Source organism: Tiliqua scincoides, chromosome 12, assembly GCF_035046505.1.
Source record: "Tiliqua scincoides isolate rTilSci1 chromosome 12, rTilSci1.hap2, whole genome shotgun sequence".
Lineage (NCBI taxonomy): Eukaryota > Metazoa > Chordata > Lepidosauria > Squamata > Scincidae > Tiliqua > Tiliqua scincoides.
The window spans coordinates 12,982,346-12,992,756 of NC_089832.1; the positions used below are offsets into that span (position 1 = coordinate 12,982,346).

The following is a 10,411-nucleotide window of genomic DNA, read 5'->3' on the forward strand; positions in this document are numbered from 1 at the left end:
TTAATGAGATATAAAAAAAGGCTGAACAGGGGGGCTGGTTCAGTAGAAGCGGCTCGGGCTCCCTGGATTCAACTCAACACTTTGGCTCCGTGTCTTCTTTGGGTGTCAATTCATCTCTGCTACAACAACGAACTAGTGGACTTACTTATGAACTAGCTAACTGACTAACCCAACAGAGACTGCTTAGTGGTAGAGAGCTGAGATGGTACTTCTGTACCTGGAAGAGCTTTTGCTTAGAGGACTGGGAGGAGGGACCCTGCAGTCCTACAGGCAAGCCATCTACTCGTTACCTTCCTGCTGGTGCTGGGGTTCAACAGTGGGTTTATACACCACTAGAGACTGCAGAACATAATCCTAGCTGAAGGATTCAGCTGCCTAAACATCTCAGGGCCAAACTACGTGTGACACTGAAAGCATCCTGGATCCCCATGCTTTAGTTGTCTTTGGTCAGTTTCATTCTTCTCCTTCATGAAACTGTCACTCAACCGCTGCAGTTGGCTAAATGATCAATGGTGATTATGATGCTCTACGCTTTCCACATGTGCTGCCTCCGACGCATCCTCGGCATCACCTGGCAGGACAAAGTTCCAAACAACACAGTCCTGGAACGAGTTGGAATCCCTAGCATGTATGCACTGCTGAAACAGAGACACCTGCATTGGCTGGTCATGTCGTGAGAATGGATGATGGCCGGATCCCAAAGGATCTCCTCTTTGGAGAACTTGTGCAGGGAAAGCACCCTACAGGGAGGCCACAGCTGCGATACATGGACATCTGCAATAGGGATCTGAAGGCCTTAGGAGTGGACCTCAACAGGTGGGAAACCCTGGCCTCTGAGTGGCCCGCGTGGAGGCAGGCTGTGCAGCATGGCCTTTCCCAGTTTGAAGAGACACTTGGCCAACAGTCTGAGGCTAAGAGGCAAAGAAGGAAGGCCCATAGCCAGGGAGACAGACCAGGGACAGACTGCACTTGCTCCCAATGTGGAAGGGATTGTCACTCCTGAATTGGCCTTTTCAGCCTTTTGGGTCCCGTTAGGGAGAAGGGTGGGATAAAAATAAAGTTTTATTATATTATTATTTCAGCCACACTAGACGCTGTTCCAGAACCACCTTTCAGAGCACAATACCATAGTCTTTCGAGACTGAAGGTTGCCAAGAAGAAGATGATGCTCTACTCCAAATCTTCAGACTAGCCCTGCTCCATCCAATTCAGCATTCTGTTTCCAATCACAGCAAGCCAGATGGCTCAGGAAGCACACATTTCCCTTCTTTAGAATGTTTTTTTTTTTTAAATTGCTTTAATTGACTTTTTAAAATGGCTAACCTGCCCTGAGCCTTTGGCATGAGTTCAGGGTGGGCTAGCTTGCCAAAAACACCCTGGTTTCTCCAGTTTGTTCTTTTCTCTCACGTGGTCAGGTGGTAAAGGCTAAACTCAGGCCACTTGGGACTTGATGCTTGGCTCTGCTCCTTCACCCCAGAAATCCCACCCTTTCGCATGGGGAACTGCCCAGGTACCAGATTGGACAGTCTTGTGGCAACCCCGGACCCCACCTGTCCATCAGACCCATAATCAGGTCCTCACCTCCCAAGACATCACCAAGTCCTGCCTCCAAAATCTCAGATTTGTGGTTGCGTCCAAATTGGAAACCTTTAGACAAGCGAGAGCACAAAATAACAAAGGTTTACTACAGATGTCCTCCAGTATCTGCGGGGAATAGGTTCCTGCCACAGCCGTGGATACCCAAAACTGCAGATATCAGCAAACCCTACTCATCATGATTACGACTCATGTATATTTGCAAACACAAACAGCATAGAACTTCCTCTGAAAGTTCTCACAATTGCCTCCCATGGCATCTTCTAGCATCGAGTCTAGTTGCTTCCTTCCTGCTCCTGCCATTTGCAAAGTGTTTGCGAACAGAGTTGAGTTGTAATCACAATGGGGGAATTTGAGAATGGTTGGATAAGTGAAACTGCAGATATGGGATGGGGGGGGCACCTGTACAAGATCATTCATTGCCAATCTGGTAAATTTGCACCAGCCCTGAAGACAAAACTGGTGCCTCTCTTGCTGTTACCTTCCACAGAACAAAAGTGAAGTTTGGGATTATTCCCCCTTCCCAAAAAAACTTTCATGATCTACAGTCTATATGGGTTGCTGGACTCCCCTCCTTAATTTTGTAACTTAAGGCTGCAGCCTGGAGGAAGGTGACAGGTAAAATCTATAACCACTTTTGCCTCTCCTATAAATTATCCCCACACACGCCACTGTGGGTAAACAACTTGAGATGCAACCAGAAGTTCCACCTAGTCTGAAGCCACCTATTTTTTATCCGCCAGACACAGTTCGAATAACAAAACTGGAAAATGTATAATGAGTGCACACAAATCTGTCTCCATTTAGGAACACTTTGTCTCCTCTCTTTCTCGCTGCTGTTGGATCTCTGGTACAGGTTCATGCCCTTGAGGATACCAAGTTGGAATCCTCCACGGCCCCTTTGTAGAGTTCGAACTACGCAGAAGTATGGCAGCTTGCCAAGGAACAGCAACTTGCCCAGTGGCATAGCTAAGGGATCTAGCAGCCAAGGGTAAGGAGCACAATTTTTTTTTACAGCCCCAGGTGTTAACACCCCTCAAGGGCCAGATGGGCAGAACACCCCAGGAGGTCATCTGAGGCTCAGGGAAGCCGCACACTGCCTGGAATGGATCCAGTGGCAAGTGGGAGGGGACACTTATATGGCACCTGAAAGATCAAGCAAATTATTTTGGGTGGGTGTCAATGGGCAATTTTCACAATGGAGAGAGGTGAAAAGTGGTGTGCCCCAAGGATCTGTCCTGGGACCGGTGCTTTTCAACCTCTTCATAAATGACCTGGAGACAGGGTTGAGCAGTGAAGTAGCTAAGTTTGCAGACGACACCAAACTTTTCCGAGTGGTGAAGACCAGAAGTGATTGTGAGGAGCTCCAGAAGGATCTCTCCAGACTGGCAGAATGGGCAGCAAAATGACAGATGCGCTTCAATGTCAGTAAGTGTAAAGTCATGCACATTGGGGCAAAAAATCAAAACTTTCGATATAGGCTGATGGGTTCTGAGCTGTCTGTGACAGATCAGGAGAGAGATCTTGGGGTGGTGGTGGACAGGTCGATGAAAGTGTCGACCCAATGTGCGGCGGCAGTGAAGAAGGCCAATTCTATGCTTGGGAACATTAGGAAGGGTATTGAGAACAAAACGGCTAGTATTATAATGCCGTTGTACAAATCTATGGTAAGGCCACACCTGGAGTATTGTGTCCAGTTCTGGTCGCCGCATCTCAAAAAAGACATAGTGGAAATGGAAAAGGTGCAAAAGAGAGCGACTAAGATGATTACGGGGCTGGGGCACCTTCCTTATGAGGAAAGGCTATGGCGTTTGGGCCTCTTCAGCCTAGAAAAGAGACGCCTGAGGGGGGACATGATTGAGACATACAAAATTATGCAGGGGATGGACAGAGTGGATAGGGAGATGCTCTTTACACTCTCACATAATACCAGAACCAGGGGACATCCATTAAAATTGAGTGTTGGGCGGGTTAGGACAGACAAAAGAAAATATTTCTTTACTCAGCGTGTGGTCGGTCTGTGGAACTCCTTGCCACAGGATGTGGTGATGGCGTCTAGCCTAGACGCCTCTAAAAGGGGATTGGACAAGTTTCTGGAGGAAAAATCCATTACGGGGTACAAGCCATGATGTGTATGCGCAACCTCCTGATTTTAGAAATGGGTTATGTCAGAATGCCAGATGCAGGGGAGGGCACCAGGATGAGGTCTCTTGTTATCTGGTGTGCTCCCTGGGACATTTGGTGGGCCGCTGTGAGATACAGGAAGCTGGACTCGATGGGCCTTTGGCCTGATCCAGTGGAGCTGTTCTTATGTTCTTAACTACAATTCCCAGGAAGCCTTGCAGGTCTCTTGTTATCTGGTGTGCTCCCTGGGGCATTTGGTGGGCCGCTGTGAGATACAGGAAGCTGGACTAGATGGGCCTTTGGCCTGATCCAGTGGGGCTGTACTTATGTTCTTATATTCTTATTTCAGGCTCAGCTTTTGTGGATTACGGCCAGGGCCGGCGCATCTGTGAGGCCAACTGAAGTGATCGCCTTAGGCAGCAGATTGGTGAGGGGTATTCATCTACTCCACTGCTCTTTCTTCTTCTTCCTGGATTGGGAAAGGAGGAGTGGGACAGAGAGGAGGAGGAAATGTGGAGAGGAGGAGAGTGCTGAGCTAGAGCAGCGGCGAGTAGGAGGAGCAGAGCTTGGCACATTGTCGGGCAAGTGGGGCAGCATTGGGCAAGCCATCTCAGGCGTCGGGAGGTCTTGGGTCAGCCTTGACTATGGCCCACTTCGTCAACCACAGCATGCTTTTATAAAACTCTATGTGCGCGCCTGCCCTTTCCCCCGATAAAACGCTCCCAACTCAAGAACTCAAGGGCAGCTCCCTTTTAATTCAGTGAATAAACGGAAATTGTAAACCTCCCCCCCCACCTCCTTAAAACATGTAGCAATGACAGATACAGTAAATACTCTCCCATTTTGCAGTATTATTTACAAGCTGTCATCATGGCCCATGGAGGGCTAAATAAATAAACTGGGGGAAAGAAAGCTAGTAAGGCTGTAGCCATCAAATCACTAGTGTCTCGGTGGTCCTGTCGGAGTACAACAGACTAAATTGTGGAGGAATATACACAAGGGCTGGTCAGATGCCTGATCTCGGAAGCTAAGCAGGGTCAGGCCCGGTTAGAATTTGGATGGGAGACTGCCCGGGAATACCAGGTGCTGTAGGCTTATACCATAGTCTTTCGAGACTGAAGGTTGCCAACCAACCATTGGTCTCTAGGTGTGTGAAGGCCATGTGGCAAATCTCAGCACTGCCCCCCTCTCTGCAGCTTAATGGTGAGGGGTGATCAAAGCAGGTACAGGTTAGGGGGCATCCCTTATCTGAAGTGCCTTGTGGGAAACAGGAAGCTGGACTAAATGATCTGATCTAGCAGGGCCCTTCCAGGGTTTGTGCATTATAAATCTCCATATATAAATACATTGCCAAAGAAGGGTGAAAAGTATAAGAAGGGTGCGATCCGAATCCCTTATGTCAGTGGTTTCCAGCACTGGCATAGCAGTGCCAATGGGACGTGTGCTGCATCCTGCAGTTGGGTGTCACTCACGGAGGCCTCCTCAAAGTCAGGGAATGTTTGTTCCCTTACCTCGGAGCTGCATTGCCCTTATGTCAGTGCTGGAAAGCACCGACATAAGGGGTTAGGATTGCACCCAAAGAAGAACAAACACAACAAAAGCAAAAGTTTAAAAACAACCAACAGGAAGTGCCGTCTCTGTAAGGAAAGAGATGAAACAGTGGACCAACTGGTTAGTCGCTGTAAAAAAGATTGCACAAACGGACAACAAACTAAGGCATGACAAGGTAGCAACACTGATACACTGGAACAACTGTAAAAATAAGAAGCTACCTGAGATCAAAAAATGATAGAAAACACAAAACTGAAATTGAAGATGCCAAAATATTATGGAATTTCTGACTACAAACAGATAAACTCTTATCACACAATACACCATTCATAACTGTGGTCGAAAAGAAAGAAAAACAAATCAAAATAATCTGTCAGGTCAGCCAGGGAGGATAGCCCTTGCTTTCCCGGTAGCAGAGTGGCACGGGAGTGTAGGAAAATAGCACAAGAAGCAGGCCAAAGAAGCAGACATAGGCTTGTATGTTGCAGAAGCAGGTATTGGTAAAAGGAGCAGGCAGAAGAGTAGTCAGTCATACGGTCCGGAAGTCAGGGATACAGCAGGTCACAGTTACGAGAAGGCAGTCCAAATCAGTACATAAACCAGCAGCATGGAATGTAGAAACTCCACCACAACAACCCACACCTTGGTGTCTGTGCTTGCCCCATATAAACCGGGGTCAGCCAATCAGAGTAGGGCGACCTCATAGTCACAAGACAGTCTTGTGACCCACTCTGATTGGCTGTCCAGTGGCGCATTACACCACTCCACCATAGCCTACGTGACTCTGCACACATCTCTCCCCAAGTCACGTGACTCCCATCCGTAACAGGTGCAGTTGTACATATACAGTGCTGCTGCTGCTCCTTTAATTAGATTTTATACCAGGCCTGGACATCAAGGCCCCTCCTGCCACATCCTGGCTTATAACAATTCAGGGCCTGGGGTGCAAAAGGCCTGACATAATCAATATGGCAATACCAGGTGACAGCAGAGTAGAAGAAAAAGAATTGGAAAAAAATAACAAATACAAAGATTTACAAATAGAAATTGAGGCAGAAGACCAGAGTAATCCCAGTGGTGATTGGCACCTTCGGTGCAATTCCAAAACACTTTGAAAAGCACCTGAACAGTGTCAGGGCCACAGAAATCACCATCCCTCAACTACAAAACTACAACTACTGGGGAGAACTTACATCTTGCGGCGGTATTTGGATCAAAGTCAGGCATCCCAGGTCCTTGGGAAGGGCTCGATGTCAGGATAAACCATATCAGTCAATAACAACTCTCTGACTGTGAAAATCAACAGCAACAAGAAGCAACAACATTATAAGTGGGTGCAGGAAAATCACACAGATGCCACAATAAAATTACTGTTATGCTGTCCTGGAACTTGTGCGAGAAATAGGGATTCACATCAGTTTAAAAAAATGGTGGGAGCACATGTCTGAAAAGACGGTAGAAAATGAGCAGCTCAGAAATCTTGTGGGATGTCAAAACCCAGACAGATAAAAAAATTGTAACTCAACATGTCGGATATAACTGTGGTTGAGAAGACACAAGTGATGCTTATTGATGTGGCCGTTCCAGGAGGTAATCAGATCCAGGAGAAACAACTGGAAAATTTCCCAAAATACAAAGGCCTGAAAATTGAAACACAGTGCCTTTGGGGGGAAGAAAACAACTCCCGCCCCCCAATTGTCATTGGTGTAATCCCCAAGGCCCTGAAGAAATATTTGGCCAATATAAGCATGGACAAGATAACAGCTGAACAATGAGCTGCACTGTTCCTAGTGAAGATCGAACACCTCTCCAGTTCTTAAACACTTGGGTAGAGTTTGAACTAGTGAGCACCCAAAAATCCCAGCCCAAACGTCTGGTAGGCTGTGACATCACCGATGATGATGATGATGATGATGATGATGATGATGATGATGATGATGAAAGAAGAGGCATTTGGATTTTGCTGTCTTTTTGTCATGACTTCTACAAGCATCTTTAATCAGGGTACTTTATGGTTTTCTAGGTTCATCAATGCCTGGGAAAGATTTATCACTGTGTAAATGCAAATGGTACTTTCTGGAGAACTACCTTTCCACGCTCAGAAATGCGATGTTATTGAAAATAAAATGCATGATAAAATACAGTAAATGAGACAACACTCGTGTGGCTTCCCTGTTTCCTGGGCGCCCGGTTTATGATGTTATTGAAATTGTCATAAACATTTCTGGCCCTTATTCAAGAAAACATAATGGAAATGCGTGTGACGGCGAGAGCTTTGCCATGTTGGGTAGCTGATTTCCCCTTCAAAGCCTGTTGGTGCTCTGCATTCTAATTTATGCTCAGTGACTCGAGATGAACTGAGAACTGAGCGCTACCAGTACAGCGCTGGAGGTCTGGTCTAGAGGGTTGACCCTCCATTTGCCTGAAGATAACATCCGAAGGTCGCCAGTTCGAGGACACCGGCACCGTGCGACCTTGAAGCAGCTGACAAACTGAGCCGAGCTGTTCCATCTGCTCTGAGCATGGGAGGATGGAGGCCAGAATGTGCGACCAGATCAAGAAAGAAACACCTGAATGTTGTGGTTTCTTGAAAGATAGAAACCTTCTTTCAAATTGTAAAAATCCCTACGGGGATTTAAATTTGCCTGCCTATGTAAACCGCCTTGAATAAAGTCTAAGGAGAAATCTGAGGACCAAGAAAGGCGGTATAGAAATACCTGTATTATTATTATTATTACAGCAGTAGCTGAACAGTTCCCATGCCCTGTGTCGCTCTTGGGATCAGGTCCCCTATGAACAGACAAACCGAAATAATAACATAAATAGTAATAAGATATCTTTTCATGCCCAACAATATCAATTCTAAAACAGACACAAACATCATCAACTCGTCATCAGAGTTGGTGTGGACCTCGAATGCATAAGGAAAAATCACCATATTGGCCAGTGAACATCTGGAGAAAAAACATTGGGTTGGAATGAAATGGCTGGAGTTGGCCCATCCATGAGGCTGACTGAGATAGTCGCCTTAGGCAGCATGTTGGTAGGGTGTCTGCCTCTGTTGGCCTACTCATCTCCTCTGCTCTTCCTCCTCCTCCCAGTCCTTGGACTGAAAAAGTAAAAAGGGAACAGAAGGCTGCAGGAGCTCTACATGAACTCACTCCTCTCTCTTCCCCTTCCTCTTCCACTTCATCCCCTCTTCTTTTTCTAATCCAGGTAGTGGGAGAAGCAGGGCCTGGCACATCACCCCGCAAAGGGGCACCTCCTAATGAGGCACAAGGACAGGCTGCAAGAGCACTTGGGACTAAAAATGCCTTGGTAATAGTTGTACTATTCACACACGCAAAGGCCGGCCTTAGGAGTCTCTTTATGCTCACACATAAAGAGACTCCTAAGGCCAGCCCCAAGCTTCAGGGGGATCCTTGGACACAAGTTTTATGGATTCCCTTTGGATAGATCTTTATGATCTTGTCTGATCTTAGAAGCTAAGCAGCATCAGGCCTGGTTATTACTTGGATGGGAGACCGTTTGGGAATACCGGGTGCTGTAGGCTTATACCATAGTCTTTCGAGACCGAAGGTTGCCAACCAACATGAGTGGGCACATGCCAGTTACCATCACCCCATCTGCCCAGAAACTGAATTGACTGAGCAGAGGTCTCACTGCTGTTGCAGCTGCAAATGGTGGTGGTTGGCAACCTTCAGTCTCGAAAGACTATGGTATAAGCCTACAGTACCTGGTATTCCCAGGCGGTCTCCCATCCAAGTACTAACCAGGCCTGACCCTGCTTAGCTTCCAAGATCAGACAAGATCAGGCATGTGCAGGGTAACAGGTGACAGTTGCAATACAAAGGAGAATTCACCTCCATCTTTGAATGCCTCCTCGAATGGCATCGCCTCTAATGGTGCTGCTGTTCCAGCTCCCAGCGAACCACATGAGGCTTATTGGATTGTCGAAGATAGCAACGGTGACTGGTCAGATGAGGTCAAACCAGGAATGGGTGTCGGTCCTCAGCTGGTATCCAATCCGGCCCACCTAGGCACTACTTTGCCACTCCTACTGCAGAGAGGGCTGGCCCATTCATGAGGTCTACTGAAGTGATTGCTAGTGCTGCCCGGTATGGTTTCGATCGCGAGTGGGAGGTGACGCAGCTCCTGCGCCAACCCCTCCATGTACGAGCTACACCACTGCTTTAAAGGCAGCCTTCTTTCTGACTTTGATACGGGTTCAGTGTTTGGTCCATTGTGCAGTTTGAGAGAGCGGGGGAGAGAGAGGGAGAGGCCTTTTCGTGTTTTGTTTTTTTTTAAATAGAAATTAAAATCGGCAACTTTGTGAGAGCTTCCCGCCACGATCAAACACCCCGGTCTCTTTTGGAACATTTCACATTTTAATATGGTTGATGTTAGGGCAGGAAGCAATTTCCTCCCCCTCCTCCCCCCTCCCCTGAGCTTTGTGGCTCTTTTCATATGTAATTATTCTCCGAGCACATTAGATAATGCTGCTGTTCCCACAGCTGTATACACATCTATAAATCATTAATGAGGCAGTTAACTGAAACACAACCATAAAGGATTTGCATTACCCAGCAGAGCCCGGCCTTAATTGACTTCCAGTTATTTACAATTAATTTTTCCATTTGGAATCATAATAAGTCACTCCGCTTTTCTTATTTTAAGAAAAAAAATGTATATATATATTTTTTTGACTCAGGAATTACGATGGACGTTCATCAAAAGTCCTTTGCATGGTTTGTTTTTGGGCAGCCGGGTTTTGTCTATCTTTTGAATTTAGGCATTCGCCGAAAATGCTCCTGTTTGCTTTGTGCTGTTTCATGAGGCTGGGGAAGGGGGTGCCTGTGCTTCTGTCCCTGCCACCCACACTGATGCAGGGCCTGCCAATTGTTGGCCCCACACCTGACAGTCCACCAATCATTGCATTTGCTGCTCTTCTCTCTCTCTTGCTCCCTGGATTGGAAAAGGAAGATGGAATAAGCAAAGAGAAATGCCAAGAACAGGAGACACTCTAGCCCAGGGGTGCCCAAACCCCGGCCCTGGGGCCACTTGCGGCCCTCAAGGCCTCTCAATGCGGCCCTCAGGGCGCCCCTAGTCTAAAATGAGCCTCCGGAGATTTGTTGGAGCC

General features: G+C 47.1%; 1 pseudogene; it reads right to left on the minus strand.

The window, feature by feature from the left end:
- Positions 1-8,995: 8,995 nt before the first annotated feature.
- Positions 8,996-9,116, minus strand: LOC136663508 (5S ribosomal RNA; annotated as a pseudogene).
- Between the last annotated feature and the right edge of the window lie 1,295 nt (positions 9,117-10,411).